This window comes from Geotrypetes seraphini, chromosome 1, assembly GCF_902459505.1.
Source record: "Geotrypetes seraphini chromosome 1, aGeoSer1.1, whole genome shotgun sequence".
Taxonomy (NCBI): domain Eukaryota; kingdom Metazoa; phylum Chordata; class Amphibia; order Gymnophiona; family Dermophiidae; genus Geotrypetes; species Geotrypetes seraphini.
The window spans coordinates 142,542,090-142,563,050 of record NC_047084.1 but is presented as its reverse complement, the minus strand read 5'-3'; positions in this window follow the sequence as shown (position 1 = coordinate 142,563,050).

Sequence of the window (20,961 nt, the reverse complement as noted above, 5' to 3'; positions counted from 1 at the left end):
GATCTGGTTGTTGGATCTAGAGATCTTGTCTCCGAAGAAGTTTTTTCTGGCTTTTTTTAATGTTGAATTGTAAAGTTTAATATTGGTCCTCCAGGTCTGTCTATCAGAGGGGGATTTAGATTTTTTCCATTTGCGCTCCAAAGCGCGACATTTCTGTTTCAACTCTCTGTGAAGAGGTAGGTACCAGGGGGCCTTTCGGGGGTAGGAGATGGTTTTGGTGGTTAATGGAGCAAGGGAGTGGTAGGTGGACTCGGAGAGGGCGGTCCAGTTGTGCCAATGTGATTCGGGATCTGTAGGTCTAGGGTTGGAGGAGAGTTTGTTGAGGAGTTTGGACCAGAATAGATTGCTTGAGGTTTTTTTGCGGAAGGTTATGGAATGAGAGGAGTGGGGTGGGGAGTCAAGATGTGACATGAAGACAGGGAGACAGGTAGTCCCTAAGAAGTGATCGAAGTGATCTGACCAGGGGACTTGTTCCCAGCGAGTGTCGTCGGTTGAGGTTTTGAAGGCAGTAAGATCCATGAAGGTGGTGAAGTCTAGGGTATGCCCTTTTTCGTGGGTTGGGGATGGGGTGGGTGGGGGAAAACCTAGAGAGGTAAGGAAGTTGTTGAATTCAGATGTGTCATTGTTATTTGTGTCGTCGAGGTGGAGATTGATATCACCAACAATCAGGAGTCTTTGGAATTTAAGGAAGGCATTTGTTATGGTCTCATAGACGAGATTGGAAGATTTGGTCCAAGGGGTGGGTGGTCGGTATAGTATTAGGATGCCCAATGGGTGGGTGCGGAGTTCGTCAGTGACTGAGGCAAGCAAATATTCTAGAGAAGCATGGGTGCCCGTCTCAAGGAGCTGGACGTCGAAGAAAGATTTGTAGAGGAGTGCCAGACCACCTCCTTTTCGGTTGGGTCTGGGGGAGAAGAGGCCTTGATAGCCATGGGGGAGGAGTTCATTTTGTGTGAATAGGTCGTCTTTGGCGATCCAAGATTCTGTGATGCACAGGAATCCAGGGTCGAGCTCGTCTAGAAGGTCTTTCAAGATTTGGGTCTTATTGCATGCGGATCTGGCATTGCAGTAAAGTGTCGGGACTGGGGTGAGAGAGTCCGGGACAGTGTTGGGGAGATTTGCAGGGGGTAGGGGCTTTAGAGAATCTTGGTTGACTTTTCGGGGGTTTTTCTTGGGAGGGGAATTTCTGGTGCGTATCAGTGTGGGTATTCTGAGTCCGGGGCAAATGGTATTGGTGTTGGCGGGGTCGAGTAGGTTAGGGGCGGGAGGTTTCAGACAGAGGGAAGGGTAGAGAGGTGAGCAGAGTAGGAGGAGAAGGATCCAGAAGGATGGATTCATGGCGGGGTGGTTGGTGTGTGAGAGTCTGTAGCAAGGGGGATAGAGTTGGTTGAGGAAGGAGCAGGGGAACTTAAATTAAGCTGACTAAGTACGGGGCCGAGAGAAGGGAGGAGAGGCTTTTTTTTTTATTTTTTTTAAATTTATTTTAGGACTAAAGGGGGGCTGTGTCAGAGAGGAGAATTAGCGGCTAAGCGCTTTCCAAGAGGTGCCTAGAGCGGAGAGGCTTGGGGTAGTGAATGGGTAACAGGGGGATTGCACGGTTAAGGTATGTGTGTAGCCCAGGATGTGCTAGGGGAGCCGGAGCAACTGAAAAAGTGAGAGACTGGTAAAGAACCTTTGGCAGGGAATACAGTTTGGAGTGGAACTGAGCGAAAAAAAAAAAAAGCAGAAAAAGTTTAGCAACAAAACATGATCGAATACAATAGTAAATTATGGTGCGGGAACAGGAGTATAAACAGTGGTAAACTTTGACAATGGGCAGAGTCCGGGTTGGGTAAGGGGAGCTGAGAGTCTGGAGGCCCTCAGTGGACCTTGATAGGCCAGGGAGGGGGGAGGGCGGTGAGGTGAGGCAGAGAGGAGCCCAGGTTGCAGGGGCTTTGGCAGCTCTTGGGTGGGCTGTGGGGGCAGAGTTTATGGTGAAGAGCAGGTCCACACCCTCCTGCACGAGTGGCGTCGGGCGGAGGAAGGAGGGACAAGATGGAGGAAGCTTCCTCCTTCCTCTGCCTTGAAGTCGCTGGAGCGGAGACAAAACTTTCGGCGGCCCGCAGTGGGCTGAAGAGGAGCCGGGACACGCTGGCCTTTAACAGCCCTCGGATGGGCTGGAGAGAGCAGGCTAGCTGAAAGGCTTGAGAAGCTGGGGCTCTTCACCCTGGAAAAGCGGAGACTTAGAGGTGACATGATAGAGACTTATAAAATCATTAAAGGCATTGAGAAGGTGGAGAGGGACAGATTCTTCAGGCTAGCGGGGACAACAAAAACAAGAGGGCATTCAGAAAAATTGAAAGGAGACAGATTCAAAACGAATGCTAGGAAGTTCTTCTTTACTCAGAGGGTGGTGGACACCTGGAATGCGCTCCCAGAGGAGGTGATAGGACAGAATACAATATTGGGTTTCAAAAAGGGATTGGATGACTTCCTGAAGGAGAAGGGGATTGAAGGGTACAGATAGAGGGTAACTATACAGGACAGTAAATGAATAGGGAATAAACGATTTAGGTGAAGGATCACTTGCAGGTCATGGACGTGGAGGGCCGCCGCAGGAGCAGACTGCTGGGCACGATGTACCCCTAGTCTGACCCAGCAGAGGCAATGCTTATGTTCTTATGTATGGTGGGCAATGGTTAAGGTCATAGGCTGCGTGGCTGTAATTGTTATATAATTTGTTGAAGTCTGACCATTTTATAGGTGAGAAGTGGGACCAGGATCTGTCTGCTGCTACTGATTCTTTCTCTGTGAGGGAAGTTGAGATCTTTTCTAGGCGAGTAGGTGTTCCATTGAACGTGGCTTTGATGTTTGTGATCTTATTTTTGAAGAATGTGGCTAATAAGGTGGCTGAGAGAGGGGGGAGTTGTTATTGGTCAGATATGGTGTGGTGTCTGTGAGTTTTTTTAGTAAGGAAAAGCTTTTTTGTGTCTTGGGATCCTTCTCCTATTTGCTTTGTATAGTATGTCTTTCTTTTTTCTTTCAACTTTTGTTTGTATTTTTGGTGTAGTGTTCTCCAAGCTGTTTTTGTGGAATTTTGGCTACTGTTTCTCCATTTTCTTTCTAGTTGTCTGTATTGTCTTTTGAGCTGGAGTAGTTCGTTGTCGAACCATTTGTCTGATTTTCTATGGATTCTGGTTTTGGGTTGTTCTGGGGCTAGCTCATCTAGGGTTGCTGTACTTAGATGGCTCCATTGTGAGATGAAGTCTTTGGGGTTGTAGTCTTGGATTATGGTGTCTGCTTTTGTCCGGAATTTGGTTGGGGGGGGGGGGGGGGTCGATGTATTTACATGAGTTGTGAGTTATTTTTTGTGTAATTGGTTTGCTTTTGTTTTTGGTCCAGTTGATTTTGAAGGAGTACGTATAATGATCAGACCAGAGGGAACGGTACCAGTATCCGTTTGATGTGTGGATTTCTGGTTGAGTGGTACATGTAGGCTTCAATGTCTAGTTGGTGTCCTTTTTCATGTGTGGTTTGAGGGTCTAGTATCTTGTATGTTAAGGCCTCGAGATATGATAGTAAGTTTTCAACTTGTTTGTGGGATTGGTTTTCGAGGTGGAGGTTGAGGCCTCCTAGAATTAAGTTGTAGGTTGTCGTTAGTGAGTTTTGGTATATGAAATCTTCGAAGTTTGGTTTTGCTGTGTTCCAGTTTCCTGGAGTTATGTAGCAGAGCACGCATGTTAGTGTACCTTTGATTGTTGTGCTTGAGAGTTGGCAGGCTAGTAGATCCATGTATGGGGTGGTTGTTTTGTCTTGTATTTTTAGGACTAAGGTGGTTTTGGTTATAATGGCATTCCTCCTCTTCTTTTGTTTTTTCTGCAGACCACTATTTTGTATCCTTTTGGACAGACTTCCATTATTCTGGGGTCTGAATCTGAAGTAAGCCAAGTTTCCGTGAGGAAAAGGCAATCCAAGTTTTCTTCTTCTATCCAGTTTTTTATGTGGTCTGTCTTTGGGCCAATGGCTCTGATGTTCACGTATGCATATGTGAGAGTGGTGTAGTCTGTTTGTGTGATTTGAGTTATTTTTAGGTAGATGAGTGATCTTTGGTGAGATTGCGTTTTGGTCTTGTAAGGGTTTGATGGTCTTCTTGTTGTGGTTTGTGTGGTGGGTTGGTAAGTGTAGGTCTGATAGTTTGCGTTCCTATCTATTGAGAGCCGTCTGGTTGGGTGGGTGATTCCCTTGGCGTTTGATATAGTTGGCATTGGGGAGATGTTGTTTGCTGTTGCCTTCCAGTTGGTTAGGAGTAGAGTAATCAGTAGGATAGCTTGATATTTTTGTGGTGTAGTTTTCATTGTGGATCAGAGAGTGGTGGGTATTGTAGTTGAGGGAAGTGGTGGGGAAGTTCTTTTCCTTTTTTGGCTTGTTGAGAATCATTTTCTGGTGATGAAGTGGGTGTTCTGTGGTGTTGTGTATGGATAGTGTTGGAATGTGGCTTTGTGAGGGTTGGTTTTGTTTGCTTCTTGCTCCCGGTTCCTCTGCTCCCGGTCCAGGTGAGGTGGTCGCTTCGCAAAGGCCCTCGTTAAGGTGCCTTTGACGTGTTCCTTCGACGGTGCGCTGAACGACTGAGTGCCGTTAGGCACTGAGCCTTTTATTGGCTCAGCGGTGGACCATCTTCTCCCGGTCCAGGAGAGGCGGCAAAGGCCAAAAGAAAAAAAGTTTTAAATTAAATTAAATTGAATTTGGTGCCGCTGAGCCTTCCAACTGGCTCAGCGGTGGAACTGGCTCAGCGGTGGAACATAAATGGTGCATCATGAGAAACGCTCAGACATCCTGTGGTATCTACTAAATTAGTGCACGCTAATCCGTGTCTAAAAGATAGGTAGATATTTTTTGTTTTGCATGGAGCATTGAGGGGAGATGGAGGGTGGACATTTTTCTGTGCTGAACAGCTCAAGTCATGGGTCATGACTTGTTGTGCCACTGGGGGCTTGCGCACATCTGTGAAGCTGAAAGCTATTTGGGTCGGTACTTTCACTACCAGCAGGACTTCCCAAGGCAGACAGGTTTCAACGGAGATGTCAGACTAACAATGTACCATCCATCTGGGCAGCAGCAGATGGAAAGGGTTGGAGGCTGAGGATCATGTTCGATGCAACAACATCAAATTTATACTACACAGAAGAAAGGCCAGGCAATCTACTTCTGTATTCTGCCACAAAAACTTGATGATGTCTTCAAATCACTAGGACTTGAACACGAGTCAATGGCACCTATCAACAACAACAACTTGTTAGGGCAGGAATTGAGAGCCCTCATCCCTAAATTCTATAAAGTGCATCTAAAGTTAGACTAAATTGGCTCCAATAATCATCCAACACTTCTTAATTTGCACTAATTGGAGTTGATTGAAAGTTAGGCGCCTAACTTGGTAGGTGTGTTTTTATAACAGTTAGGAGCCTAACTCAAAGCACATCGTTAAAACTGGGCATGGTTAGGGGAAGATCGTGGGCGTGTTTTATGAGTTAGGAGCTATCGGGCGCCCAACTAAGGAGCAGGCATTTAGGCCAAGAAGACATAGACTCACACATAGCATCACACTAGTTGGCGCTAATTTTTAGGCCCTTAGGGCCCAATTCTATCTGTTTATGTTTATGTCTATTAAAATCTTTATATACCGCATAAATAGCCATAAAAGGATCAAAACTGTTTAGAATAAAATTCAATCAAAATTATGAAAAGAACTCCATTTAAATAGAAAAGAAGAAAAAAGTAACATTCCTAATACATAATATTATATAACAATCAAAATCAATAAAATTAAATTAAAAATTAATTAATGAAATGAAATGAAAATAAAATAAAAAAATATAAAAATACATAAATGCAGATTAAAGTCCCAAATTCACATCCCATCAGTTTAAAAAGGCCATCTGAATAAAGCGTGCCTTTAAATGTCTTTTAAAATTTTGGAAAGATTCTTCCTTTCTCAATTCTACCGGCAAACTATTCCATAAAATTGGACCTAAATATAAAAATGCACAATTTCTGGTTGAGGCAAGATGAGCCTTTAGAATATGGGGTACAACGACCTTGTTATCATTCAATGATCTTAATAATCACCTAGGCGCAAAAAATAACGCTAAGGGGTCCTTTTACTATGGCGTGCTGACCGAATTAGCACACGCTAACCGATTTAGCGTGTGCTAATCGATTTAGCGCACCCTAAAGATTAGCGTGTACTAAATACTAAGGCATCCATTATATTCTATGGGCGCCCTAGCATTTAGTGCGTGCTAAATCAATTAGTGAATGCTAAATTAATTAGCGCGCCTTAGTAAAAGGACCCCCTAAGTTAGAAAGATATAACGGCCAACATCAAAATCTTAAATTTGATCCTAAATCCCATTGGTAACCAGTAGAATTTTAAATACAAAGGAGTCACAATATCACAAGTATTTGCATGGCCTAACAACCAAATCGCAGCATCTTGTACTGTTTGTAAATGCTTCAATTGCCCTGCTCTTATTCCTGCTGGGCACGATGGACCACTGGTCTGACCCAGCAGCAGCAATTCTTATGTTCTTATCATGAAGAAGGACACGGTACTACTTGAAAGAGTCCAGAGATGAGCGACTAAGATGGTTTAGGGGTTGGAGGAGTTGCCGTACAGTGAGAGATTAGAGAAACTAGGCCTCTTCTCCCTCGAACAGAGGAGATTGAGAGGGGACATGATCGAAACATTAAAGGTACTGAAGGGGATGGACTTAGTAGATAAGGACACATTGTTCACCCTCTCCAAGGTAGGGAGAACGAGAAGGCACTCTCTACAGTTGAAAGGGGATAGATTCCATACAAATGTAAGGAAGTTCTTCTTCACCCAGAGAGTGGTGGAAAACTGGAACGCTCTTCTGAAGGCTGTTATAGGGGAAAACACCCTCCAGGAATTCGAACAGAGGAGATTGAGAGGGTACATGATCGAAACATTCAAGATAATGCAGGGAATAGACTTAGTAGATAAAGACAGGTTGTTCACCCTCTCCAAGGTAGGGAGAACGAGAGGGCACTCTCTAAAATTGAAAGGGGATAGATTCCGTAGAAACGTAAGGAAGTTCTTCTTCACCCAGAGAGTGGTGGAAAACTGGAACGCTCTTCCGGAATCTGTCATAGTGGAAAACACCCTCCAGGGATTCAAGACAAAGTTAGACAAGTTCTTGCTGAACCAAAACATACGCAGGTAGGGCTAGTCTGTTAGGGCACTGGTCTTTGACCAGAGGGCCGCCGCGTGAGCGGAGTCCAGCAGCAGCAATTCTTATGTATACTACATTCTCGTAATCCAACTTAGATAGCACAAAACCATGAATTAAGGTATGTAAAGATTTCTCATCCAGGAAATCTCGAATAGCTCTAAGTTGTCTTATCGCCCCAAATCCTTTAGCAACTAAGGACAAGACTGTTCTTCAAAATTCAAATAACAAACAATTATATTTCCCAAATACTTAAAGCTTTCTTTATACAGTAATGCCTAGAGAATCAGCTACACAGACATTCCAACAGAGCAGCACCTTAGGGGACACTGCAGTGAACTCCCCTAAAAGATCCCAGGTACACATCTCATCATAGCCCCCCTTAAGTACACCACAATGATAGCCCTTATACCTGCAGTTGTCACCTATATGATGACAACTGCAGTAGGTTATGGGAGGGTTTTGGTGAGATCACACACTCCATCACACATGTAGTACAGTGGGCTATTAGCCTGGGTCCCTTTCTCTAGAATACTCTGCACTGACCACCAGGCTACGTGAGAGATCTGCTCGCTGCTCTAATAGGACTGGTTATAACATCTGAAACGGTCATATAGGCTGGAATGTACTGTTTCATTCACATCTTTGGGGGGGTAGGAGGGGGTCAGTGACTACTGGAGGGTCATGAGTGCATCCCTCCAAAGGTCATCTGGTCAGATCTAGCCCTAAACGCCCAAATTGCGCCCTTGGATGCATTCTAAAACAATGCCGCGGCTAAGCTTATTTTCGCAAAAGGCAAGTTCGATCACATCTCCCCACTCCTCTCCAAGCTTCACTGACTTCCAGTACATTCCAGAGTCCTCTTTAAATGTGCCTGCTTAGCCTTCAAGATCCTATATGACATCCTTCCTCCCGTTATCCCACTCTTTGGGAATTCCTCAAACCCCCACTCCACCAGACCCTCCCAAAAACTGAAATTATCATTCCCCTCTATAAAAGGTATATCCCGCGCAGGAAAACTTGGAACATCCCTCCCCTTTAGAACCACAGAACTCTGGAACAACCTCTCATCCCCGCTCAGAAATTCAAGCTCCCTCCAATCCTTCCGCAAACACTTGAAAACTTGGCTCTTTTCAAAAATCTAATCTCCTCCCGCTCTCTGGTACCCTTGTCCCTCTCTATTTTCTTAGTTCCTCTCCTATAACCCTTCATTGTAGTTCCTTTTCTCCTAACTCTGTAAACCGTGCCGAGCTCTACGCTTGTGAAGATGGCACGGTATAAAAACCTAAGGTTTAGTTTAGTTTAGTTAGAAAACCGTCCAGGTCATAAACCCATCCTAGTCCCACCTACACCGTACCTATAACACGCCCCCTTGGAGATTTAGATACACCGCAGACAACCAGCATAGAAATCCATCTACAAAATTGGTTTTAAAAATAGCAAATTGGAAAGATTTGGGGAGAAAAACGTCCCTCTATTCTTTTATGCCACTTTTTTTTTTTCCCAAAAATTAACCCCAAAGTCTTATTAGTGTCCATGTACACTTGACAGAAGGAGCCCCCATATCCCTTGCCACACACACGCACGCACACACACACACACACACTCACAGTCATCTCATCCCCGATATAAAAGTGCTTCGTACAGAATGCATTTGTTGTGATGGAAGATGAATGCCGACGATTCCTTATATGGTTTAAGTCCTTTACTTCAATTAAACAAAAAATAAAACAGTCTGGATGATGGTTTGTTTTTTTTTAGAATGACTGACATTTCTCATGTTGCTCTAACTAGGACCAAATCCTTCATGAACATTCATTGCTGTCTTTTTTTAAATAGCATTTTTATTCTAACTACCATGCATGCACAAAAAATTCAAAGAAGCATGAAATAATGTTTTTTTAAAAAAAATATATATATATAATGAAACAGTTCTGTTTTAGTCATCGGCACTTATGTTCTGCCTGGTAATACTCATCAATAAAATCAGATGAGAGAAAAAATTTAATTTACATAGAGATCAGAGGGAAAACACGCATTTCTGACTTTACAGATGGCTGTTTTTCTTAATTATATGTATAACAGTCTAGATATACCTAATTGGTCATGCTTCACAAGTAATAACAGTGGAGTTTTTTTTTTCCAAGATAAACAAATGCTCACATTTTTCATACTTAATCAGGGAGTTTGTGTACAAAAAAATCAGACAAAATGACCAAATGAAACATTTAGTCGAAGCCTCTTGTGTGGTGTAATAAACAACCATCTGCATTTTAATTTGACTAATATCAGGTGCTGGGGTCTATTGAAATGGAGATTGTGGCAGATGGTTTCTAGAAGCAAGCTGGATTTTATAAAGTACAGACAGAAGAAAAAAAACCTCCTTTCACATTTGGGATATGCACAGAAAATGAGTCTCTGTGGACTTAATGTCGTCTATTTAATATTCAAAAAGTATTTATGTGGTCCACCATGGATACTGGCTGCCTAAAGTGTTTTAAAATTAAAATTCCTTCTGTTGAATGGATTTTTTTTCTGTATAAATCTGATATAGAATGAAAATATCTCTGTTTAAGATAAGTAATGGCCGAAATGTTTCAGGGAAAAATAGAGACGGGGTGATAGTCAATCATTATTTGCACAACTGGATTTGTTTAAAAGGGCTGATTAAATTTCAATCCCAGTTTTAAAAAAGGAAACATATCCATTTGAACTTAAAACCACATAATATGGATGGGCTGTCATTTGCAACCAATGGCAGAACATCTACAGCCAGTGGATCAGAAGGCCAAAATCCTACTCTTACTAGAAAGAGCAACCTCATCTACTCCGTATCTCCTCTAGAAATTACCAGATATCTTCTTCAAGTAATACCTTTTTTGCAATTCTTTTGTAATCTGCCTTGAACCGCAAAGCAATGTCGGAATAGAAATCTCTAATGTAATGTTAGAGAGATACCAGCCCTGGTCAGAGTTCTTGGAACAAGAGAAAGTCTAGTTGGTGTTCCATATGCTTACCGATTTGGCCTCGGAAGGGTGATGTGTACAAGATGTGCCACTTGGCCAATGGGCGTACCATCTTCTTCAAGCCTTATCAGAACCATCTGTGAGTAAAGGAAGTCTACAGTTGGAAAGAACCAGAACCTAGTTCAATCACTACCAGAACACTTCGCCATCAGATCCAGAAGATCATCTAGGCGATACAGTATTCCAAGTCGTCAAGGATGATGACAAACCTATGTGATAAGAATGTGCTTTATGTGATGAGTGTGCACTCTTTGAGATGGGTGCACACTTTTAAAAAATAGCGCATTGTGGGTTATACAACGTTCCTCTGTGAATTCACAGTTCACGAATCGAGGACTCACTCATTCGCGGTCTGTTCCGACCGCCTCTTCCTATAGTAAAGTCGGGCTACATCTATCAGGAGCTGTGTTTCAAAGCAGCTCCTGATTGGTATAGCCTGACTTTACTACAGGAAGAGGCGGTCGGAGCAGACCGCGAGTGATTTTCTTCACCCATCGGTGCTCCAGCTGCCCTGTCCTGCCTCCCCTGCCTATTGACAGGCAAAAAACCACATTTGCGGTTTTTCAAAATTTACAGGGGTTCCTGAAATAGAAGCCCCGTGAATTTCGGGGGAATACTGCACATTCTTCTCATATAACGCCCAGTCATATCAAAAAGTGAGCACTACCAAAAACGAGGCTTCATCCTAGGGCCTATTTCATTTACCCCTCCCCCTTTATAAAACCATAGCATGGTGTTTTGTTCCGGCCGCAGTGGTAACTGCCCAATGCTCATAGAATTCCCTATGAGCGTCGGAGCTGTTACTGCCGTGGCCTGCGCTAAAAACTGTGCTACGGTTTTGTTAAAGGAGGTGGGTTAATCTATTCAATTAATTAATTAAAACATTTATACTGCGTATATCTTGCAATTCTATACGGCTTACAATAACATACACAGAGTAAAAGATACAAATTACAACATTAACATGCTAATCATGTTACATGAAACAATAAAGGAAAAAAAGAAGAACCCCCCCAAAAAAACTAAAACCTACCCCTTCTTTTACTAAGGTGCGCTATGCCTTTTAGCGAGCAGTAAATATTAGCACACACTAAACGCTCACGCGTACATGTTATCCTATGGACGCGTTAGCGGTTAACGCATGCGTTGATTTAGCATGCACTTAACCCAAGCTAAAACGCGTTAGCGCACCTTTGTAAAAGAGGTCCCTAATGTTTTCCTGATGCCCCTGACTCCTTCCAACACAAGGTTTTAATTTTTTCATATATGCTGATGATTTACAGCTCCTTCCTCCTTTGGACTCTCCATTCTCCACAGATTATAGTCTAATTTCCACGTAAACTGGATTATGTTGCTGACTGGTGATTAACAATCAATGGAAGCTTAACTCTACTAAATCCATGGCAATGATTTTCTTCTCCTCTTCTCTCCCAGTTGGACCCCCATCAAGAGCACCTCATTTCCTCTCGATAATGTCCTCACCTTCCACTCTCATATTACACAGTTTCCTCCTCTTCTTCTCCCCAGTTTTAGCAGCTTCAATCTATTCATGCCTTTTTAGAACCAGCCTCTCTTTGCATATTTCTTCACCCACTTATAATGGCTGTTCTTACGGGCCTACCTGTATACCAGTCGTAATGGTTGCAACTGGTCCAAAACACCATGGTAAAATTGTCATACAGCTGTAAGAAACATGGTCATGTTATTCCCCTTCTTATCTCTGAGCATTTTCGTACCATCGTTTCTAAGATTCCATTTCAGATCAGTGTTTTTTCTCATCAAATTCAGTCAACCGGTCTTCCCTCGTTTCTGGCTTCTTTCTTGATTCCCTATGCCCCTATCGGATCTCTTCGTTCAGCTAATTTAGGCCTCCTAGTAGTACCTTCTTTTTGTCAAGTCTTCCTGGATGTTGTTAGAGGCTCTTGTTTCAGTGTTGCTGCCCATATTCCGTGGCTCTCCCTCCCCTTACACCAGAGGCTTGAGCACTCTTTTGATCCTTTCAAGTCCCAATTAAAGGCTTACTATTTTTCATTGACCTTTAATTTGAAAGGAAACTCTGCAATGAGAGGGCGTAGGATGAAGTTAAGAGGTGATACTTTTTTTACAGAAAGGGTGGTAGATGCGTGGAACAGTCTCCTGGAAGAGGTGGTGAAGACAGAGACTGTGTCTGAATTCAAGAGGGCCTGGGATAGGCACGTGGGATCTTTTACAGAGAGGAAGAGATAATGGTTACTGAAGATGGGCAGACTGGATGGGCCAGCCATCATGTTTCTATGACCTTTCCACTGGACCATCCCTGTCCTATTCTTTGCTTATTGTATTTGGCCTGGAAAGTCTATTATTCCGGTCCAACAATGACTTTCCCCCTTCTCCTTTCCCCCTTTCTCTGTGCTGTGCAACTTTTCCTTCCTCTCTTGATTCATTTGGCTTTATATCCCGTCCTCCTAGGGGAGCTCAGAACAGGTGACAAGTTTACAGACATATTGAAGTGCTTTTATACTAGGTGTTGGCAAACATGGCATGGCAGGGATGGCAAACCGTCAACAGAGCATTAAAAAACACAGCATAACATAACATGGTATGGCAAGACATAGCATGACGAGCCTTTTATAAATCCAGATACACAATATCAACTGACTCACCTTTATCCACATGTTTATTCACCCCTTCGAAGAAATGTAATAGACTAGTGAAGCAAGATCTCTCTTGACTAAGGGCTCCTTTTACTAAGCTGTGATAGTGGTTTAACACACACTTAGCGTGCGCAGAATTGCCACACGGCGCTAGACGCTAATGCCAGCATTGAGCTGGCGTTAGTTCTAGCCACGTAGCATGGGTTTAGCGCGAGCTAAAATTCTGTGCGCGCTAAAAACGCTATCGCAGCTTAGTAAAAGGAGCCCTAAATTCATGTTGGCTTTGTCTCATTAATCCATGCTTATGTATATGCTCTGTAATTTTGTTCTTTATAATAGTCTCTGTCATTTTGCCTGGCACCGATGTCAGACTCACCAGTCTATAATTTTCCAGATCACCTCTGCAACCCTTTTTAAAAAATTGGTATTACATTGGCCACCCTCCAGCCTTATTGTAACAATAGCTCTGCAAGTTCATATTTAAGTTCTATTCGTACTCTAGGATGTACAGGTAAACCATCTGTCCAGGTGATTTGATACACTTCAATTTGTTAAATTGCACCATTACATCGTCTAGTGTTACATAGATTTGTTTTAGTTTTTCTGACTCATCTGCATTGAATATCATTTCTGACACCTGATCCCTGCATCTTCCTTGTTGAAGACTGAGCACCCTTTTTATCCCTTGGTCATCTAGAGGTACTTCTATCTTCCTAATTGCCTTAAAAGTATAAATCATAGATCAGGTCATGGAAGGGTGGGAGTTGAGACGGATGGATGGAACCTAAACTCTAAACAGAGGCTGCCTTGAAACGCTAGCTGTGATTTAAAATGGTATTATGGTAAACTTTAAATGCTAAAGTAAAATGAACTCTAAAATCTATTTTAAAAGAAGCTCAAATAAAGACTTTAAATTCAAGTTTAAGTTTCAGGTTTATTTAAATCGTGATATACCGCTTTTATAGTCAAAGCTGCAGTAGCATTTTCAATGCACGCTAACCCCCACGCTAGGCGGAAAAACTAACGCCAGCTCAATGGAGGTGTTAGCGTCGAGTGCGCGTGGCATTGTAGCGCGTGCTAAGTGCACGCTAAAACCAATAGCACAGCTTAGTAAAATGAGTCCAAAGTTTTAAAAAGATTAAAAATAATAAAATAAAGGGAACAAATTCACAATTGCCAGACAGACATAACATGACACACAATGGGCAAATGGGAAGGATCCATGGCATAAAATAAAAGAAAGGGGAGGTAAAAAAACAAAAGGAATCATTAATGTAAGGCAGGGGTGTCCAACCTTTTGGCTTCCCTGGGCCGCAGTGGCCGAAAAAAATGTTACTGGGGGCCGCGCAAACGCTGCAGCAAGACAGAGGAGGGAGCCGGCAAGACGGTAAACACCCGGGGGCAGCAGAGGAAAACACTGGGCAAGACGGTAAACACCAGGGGGCAGCAGAGGAAAACACTGGGCAAGACGGTAAACACCAGGGGGCAGCAGAGGAAAACACTGGGCAAGACGGTAAACACCAGGGGGCAGCAGAGGAAAACACTGCATCACCCTCCACCGGGGCCGCACAAAATACTTCACGGGGCAGCAGGTTGGACACCCCTGATGTAAGGCCTGATGTCTGAGATTTTGAATTAAAAAATTAAGCATAAATCTCAAAAGCATCTCTGAAAAGAAATGTTAAGTTATTGAGATTCTTTTCTTGTCTCAGGGTCAGAGGTAAAAGTATTCCACAGTGTGGAAGCGGTCACAGAAAAGATTATTTTCCGCATTGTATCATAAAACGGTTGGCGTATCGAAGGGACCGCTAAAAGGTATTGTTGGGAAGAATGTAGAGTTCTATGTGGATCATATGGGATTAACATCCTATCTATATGGGATGGAATGTGATTAGATTGAACTTTAAAAGGAAGAAGTAATAAGCTTTTATTGATTATGACAGGAGTCGCCACACAACATATCACAAGTAATTGGAAAAATTGGAGCAGACTTAATTACAGTTTTTGGTGGAACTCGTTGTGTCACATTTATAAAATGGAGAGAACAATAGCCTTAGAAAAAGGGAATTATAAAAAAATTTAAAGAGATCTGGGAGCCATTGACAAATTATTGTAATGAATAGATACCATTTTCCCATTATAAGTACAATGCAAGTGAAGGGGTGGGAGGGGAGGAATTCTGAATTTTAGTAAATGTTTGGATCAGTAGAAAAGAATATTTTATAGGATATATTTGATTGCATATGTTATGGTAGGGGTGGGAGGGAAGGGGTTAAATTTTATGTATTAATAATAATAATAATAATAATAACTTTATTTTTGTATACCGCAGTACCAGTATAGTTCAAAGCGGTTTACATGACAAGAGACTGTACATCTACAGCGAAATTTACAAATAAGTCAATCAATCAATATAACTTAGCGAGTCGGGAGCAGGCAAGAAGGAGATAGAGAGGTTATAAACAAGTCAATCGGCGTGGCTTAGGAAGACGGGTGCAGGTAGGTGGGAGGTGCAGGTAGGGAGAAGGCAGGTAGGTGGGAGGTGCAGGAAGGTGGGAGGTACAAGGCATAGTTAAAAGTAGAGTTACAAGGAGGGCGGGAGTCAGAGATATTTGTCAAAGAGATAAGTTTTGATTGACTTCCTGAAAGTTTGGTAGGAGGGAGAATTAGAGATGAGAGTGGATAGACATTTGTTCCATTTGCATGCCTGGAAAGCCAGGGATCTGTCGAGGAATTTCTTGTAGATGCAGCACTTTAGGAACGGGAAGGCAAACAAGTGGGCTTAACGTGTGCGGGTGGGGCCCGGACGGACAAAGTGATCTGATAGGTAGATTGGGGACGAGCCTGTTAGGGTTTTGAAGCATATGATAGAAATTCAAGTGATGTATTCAATTTCAATTGTCAATTATTGATACAGTTGTTGTAACATGTAAAACTGAATAAAGATTTTTTTAAAAAAGTAAGAAGAAGTATTTTGGAAGTAATCCTATGTGAAATGGGTAGCCAGTGAGCTTTTCTGAGGAGTGGTGTTACATGGTCAAATTTTTTAGCGTTTGAAATGATTTTTATAGCAGTGTTCTGGATGATCTGTAATCTCCTTAGTGATGCCCTGATAAAGTGAATTACAATAATCTAAAGTTGAAATTACTAAAGAATGGATAAGAATATTAATTGAATTGGGGTTAAGTAGTGATTTGAGAGATCTAATCATTTTTAGTTTGAAGAAACATTTATGTACCACAGAGCTGATCTGAGATTTGAAAGATAGCGTGTTGTCCAGGATCACTCCTAGAATTTTGACATTCGGTACAAATTCGATTGGGATTGAAGAAATGTATATTGGGGAGACAACAGTTTTATATTGTTCCTGAGAAAAAAGCATACCTTTGGTTTTTTTTTTTTTAAGTTCCAATAATTTTATTGGTTTTATAAACAATAGCAATACAGAAAAAAAAAATACGAGAAGCTTCCGAGAACTTCGGAAGTAATCAAAAAAGAAAGACGCCATCAAGTATACCACATTGCATGAGAGTAGGGGTCGGGCAGAGGAAAACAATCAAAAGTACGATACAGCAGTCATACGTAAATACATCAGCTATCAGTAAGAACGAGGATATAAGAGGGAGGATAAATATTATGTGACAAATCAGTACAATTTCAGTATCATTGCGAGCAATAAACATTACAGACAGTAATTATGCCAAATCAAACAGAGAGCTAGCATATCGGAAAATAGAACAACAGAAGGAATGTCCAAAGTAATCATATTGAGTAGTAATAGGAATAAGAAAAAGAGAGATCAAGTAAGCATACAAAGAGATCAAGTAAGCATACAGTCAAAGGTCTATACCACAAAATTCCACCATTGTCGACCATGTTTTAGTATAGGAAAGCGATGAATTATGGCGTTCCGCTATATGGCGTTCATATTTATTATGGAGACAGACAGAGTTCCACCATTGGTTGAAGTCAAGTTTTGTGAAGTCTTTCCAGTTTTGTAGTATTATTTGAAGAGCAAGAAATAAGGGTCAAGAGGCGATCATGATACATAGAAAGAGGTGTGGAAAGTGCTAGGGATCCCTGAATTATAATATCAAAAGATAAGGGGTCAGTGAGCGCAAAAAATTTTGCAATCATCTGCCAAACAGAAGCCCAAAAAATCTGCAAATGAGGACAATCATATAGCATATGACGTAAGGATCCTACGGAGGATTTGCAGGTCCAACATAGATTATCCGAGGATCTCACAACTTTAGCTGTTTTAGTGGGAGTCCAAAAGGCTCGATGGTAAAGGAAAATTGCTGTTTGTCTATGAGAGGCAGAATGAAGGGATTTAAAAATTTTGGTCCAGATAGTAGTCCAGACACTATCAGTGATAGGAGACTTCAACATCTGATTCCACTTGGTTTTGGAGTCCGGAAGTGCAGGAAAACATTTAGATTGAATAAATTTATACCAATTGGAAGACTGACCCCTGGAGACTGAAAAGGAGAGAATCTTAGAGTGCAAGTCTGGGTCAGTATGAAGAGAAGAAAGTGAAGAGAACCTCACAGAAAGACAATGGTGTAGTTGTACCCATCGAAAGTATTGAGAGGCGGGAGTATGATATTTCGCCATAATATCAGAGAAGGTAATCCATTTCTATAGAGAAATGCAAGGTCATGCATATAGGGAAAAAGAACCCGATGTTCAGCTACAAAATAGGGGGCTCGGTGCTAGGGGAAAGCAACCTTGAAAAGGACTTGGGTGTGCTAGTGGATACAACATTGAAATCAACGGCACAATGTGCAGCAGCCTCAAAGAAAGCAAATAGAATGTTGGGTATTATTAAGAAGGGTATCACAACCAGGACGAAGGAAGTCATCATGCCGCTGTATCGGCGATGGTGCGCCCGCATCTGAGTACTGTGTCCAGTATTGGTCGCCGTACCTCAAGAAGGACATGGCGATGCTTGAGAGGGTCCAGAGAAGAGCGACGAAAATGATAAAAGGCATGGAAAACCTTTCATACGCAGATAGGTTAGAAAGGCTGGGGCTCTTCTCCCTGGAAAAGCGGAGACTCAAAGGAGACATGATAGTGACTTTCAAGATCATGAGAGGTATCGAGAAGGTAGACAGAGATAGATTCTTCAGACTAATGGGGACCACAATTAAAGGGGGCACTCGGAGAAGCTGAAAGGGGACAGGTTTAGAACCAATGCTAGGAAGTTCTTTTTCACTCAGAGGGTGGTGGACACATGGAACGCACTGCCGGAGGTTGTGATAGGACAGAGTACACTACAGAGTTTTAAAGAAGGATTAGATAAATTCCTGAAAGATAGGGGGATTGAGGGATACAGATAGAGGTAGAGATGGGATATAGAGAGAATATAGATAGAGACCAAGGGGATTTAAGGGTTCAGACAAGGATCACCGTACAAGTCATGGGCCTCATGGGCCACCGCAGGTGCGGACTGCTGGGCGCGATGGACCTCTGGTCTGAGAGAGAATAAAGCATGGAAGCTCTGGATACATCCCGGAAAGTCCTGACATTGGCCAGGTGAAGGGGGATGGAAGGAAGACAAAGATCACTTTTCTCTTTACAGAAAAATCTGCTCTCACCCCCTGCAACTGACATCTACCTTATCTATCTCTGCAGATGATAGAAACAATAGATTAACTATGGAAAGATATTTCACCATTAGCTGAAGAGCATGCAAAGATGGAGAAATACGCTGTTTTATGAGTTCAATTAGCTACTAAAACTAGAGAAAAAGCAACAGGTCCTGAGGCTGTGGGCTAGCTGTGGTTTCACACCAAGGCCCACCCAGCCAGATACCATAAAGAGATAAACAGACCATGGTCAGAAGACAGAATTCTCAGAAGAAAGAATTCATAAGAAATATCATCTAATAGAAAGTATCAGAGATGTTTAAAGTTGGGAGGGGGGCTTGTGCTCGGAAATACTAATATGGTGGGGAAACAGGCATTTCGGGGAAAAGGTAGGCTTTATGGAAAACAGAGTAGACATATAACATGACGTAGATGAGAATAACCAATAAATGAATGTAGTTAGGCAGTAATGCATAAGTAAATAACCAATAAGGATGTATCATGTGATATAGACCAACGTGGTGTTGGCCACTAAGAAATGTATAAAAACCAGGCCTTTAGAAGGGAGAGGTCAGAACAGACATCAGAGGACCTCTAGGCCTAGAGGTCACCTTCTGAGCCACTTTCTGTTACGCTATATACTAAATGATTTATTCCTGTAAGCTGTTATTGATTAGCTAAATAAATATATGAAACCAGTATATAGTGTTCGAGGTCTCATTACCGAGGTAGGCCTGGACAGCGGCCTACATCAGTGGTGACCCCGACGTGATTCGAACACGCAGCCTTCTGACTTAGGCCGCTGTCCAGGCCTACCTCGGTAATGAGACCTCGAACACTATATACTGGTTTCAATAAGTATATATTTATTTAGCTAATCAATAACAGCTTACAGGAATAAATCATTTAGTATATAGCGTAACAGAAAGTGGCTCAGAAGGTGACCTCTAGGCCTAGAGGTCCTCTGATGTCTGTTCTGACCTCTCCCTTCTAAAGGCCTGGTTTTTATACATTTCTTAGTGGCCAACACCACGTTGGTCTATATCACATGATACATCCTTATTGGTTATTTACTTATGCATTACTGCCTAACTACATTCATTTATTGGTTATTCTCATCTACGTCATGTTATATGTCTACTCTGTTTTCCGTAAAGCCTACCTTTTCCCCGAAATGCCTGTTTCCCCACCATATTAGTATTTCCGAGCACAAGCCCCCCCTCCCAACTTTAAACATCTCTGATACTTTCTATTAGATGATATTTCTTATGAATTCTTTCTTCTGAGAATTCTGTCTTCTGACCATGGTCTGTTTATCTCTTTATGGTATCTGGCTGGGTGGGCCTTGGTGTGAAACCACAGCTAGCCCACAGCCTCAGGACCTGTTGCTTTTTCTCTAGTTTTAGTAGCTAATTGAACTCATAAAACAGCGTATTTCTCCATCTTTGCATGCTCTTCAGCTAATGGTGAAATATCTTTCCATAGTTAATCTATTGTTTCTATCATCTGCAGAGATAGATAAGGTAGATGTCAGTTGCAGGGGGTGAGAGCAGATTTTTCTGTAAAGAGAAAAGTGATCTTTGTCTTCCTTCCATCCCCCTTCACCTGGCCAATGTCAGGACTTTCCGGGATGTATCCAGAGCTTCCATGCTTTATTCTCTCTCAGGTCTGACTCAGCAGAGGCAACTTCTTATGTTCTTATGTTCTTATTTATCATCTATAATAAGATAAGATAAATTCCAAATGCCCTGATGATGCCAAGCTTTCCAAACCATAACTGCATTATCAATCTTGAGATTAGGATTGTGCCAAATCGGTGCTAGTATTGAGTCACCCAATTTTTTCTCTGAAATAGAATCTATGAAATGAAGCGCCTGCCATGTATTAAGCAAAATCGGGTTTTGTTTGGCTAGTGGAGGAAGAGGAATGGCAGGGGCATGCTGGAGATAATAGGGGTCCACCACCGAATGTTCCAGAGATAGCCATGTGGGTAATGTGTTTGAGGAAAATTGATTCAGCCAAATAGAGCCCTGAGCTAACAAGAAAGCGTAGTGGTATTCCTGAAAACTAGGGAAGTTAACTCCACCTTCAAATTTAGAGCATTTCAGTTTACGCAGTGCTATGCGAGGTTGTTTGCCCTGCCAAAGGAAAGACGAGAGAAGATGTTCAATACGTGAATATTCTGAGTGAGGGAAGAGACAAGGGAGCATACTGAGAATGTAATTGATCTTGGGTGTGATCATCATTTTTATGGTAGAGAGTCTGCCCCACCAGGAGAGATTCATAGGGGACCATCTGGAAGTGCAAGAACGGATAATAGAAAAGATATAATCAGTATTAAGTGTCAAGGTAGAGTCAATTGATGATCCAAAATATAAACCAAGATATTTGATCTTAGTAGGGGACCAGATAAACCCGTATTTAGAAGCGTCAGATTGCACGTCAATACAGTTGAGCGGTAGCATTTCAGATTTAGTAACGTTTA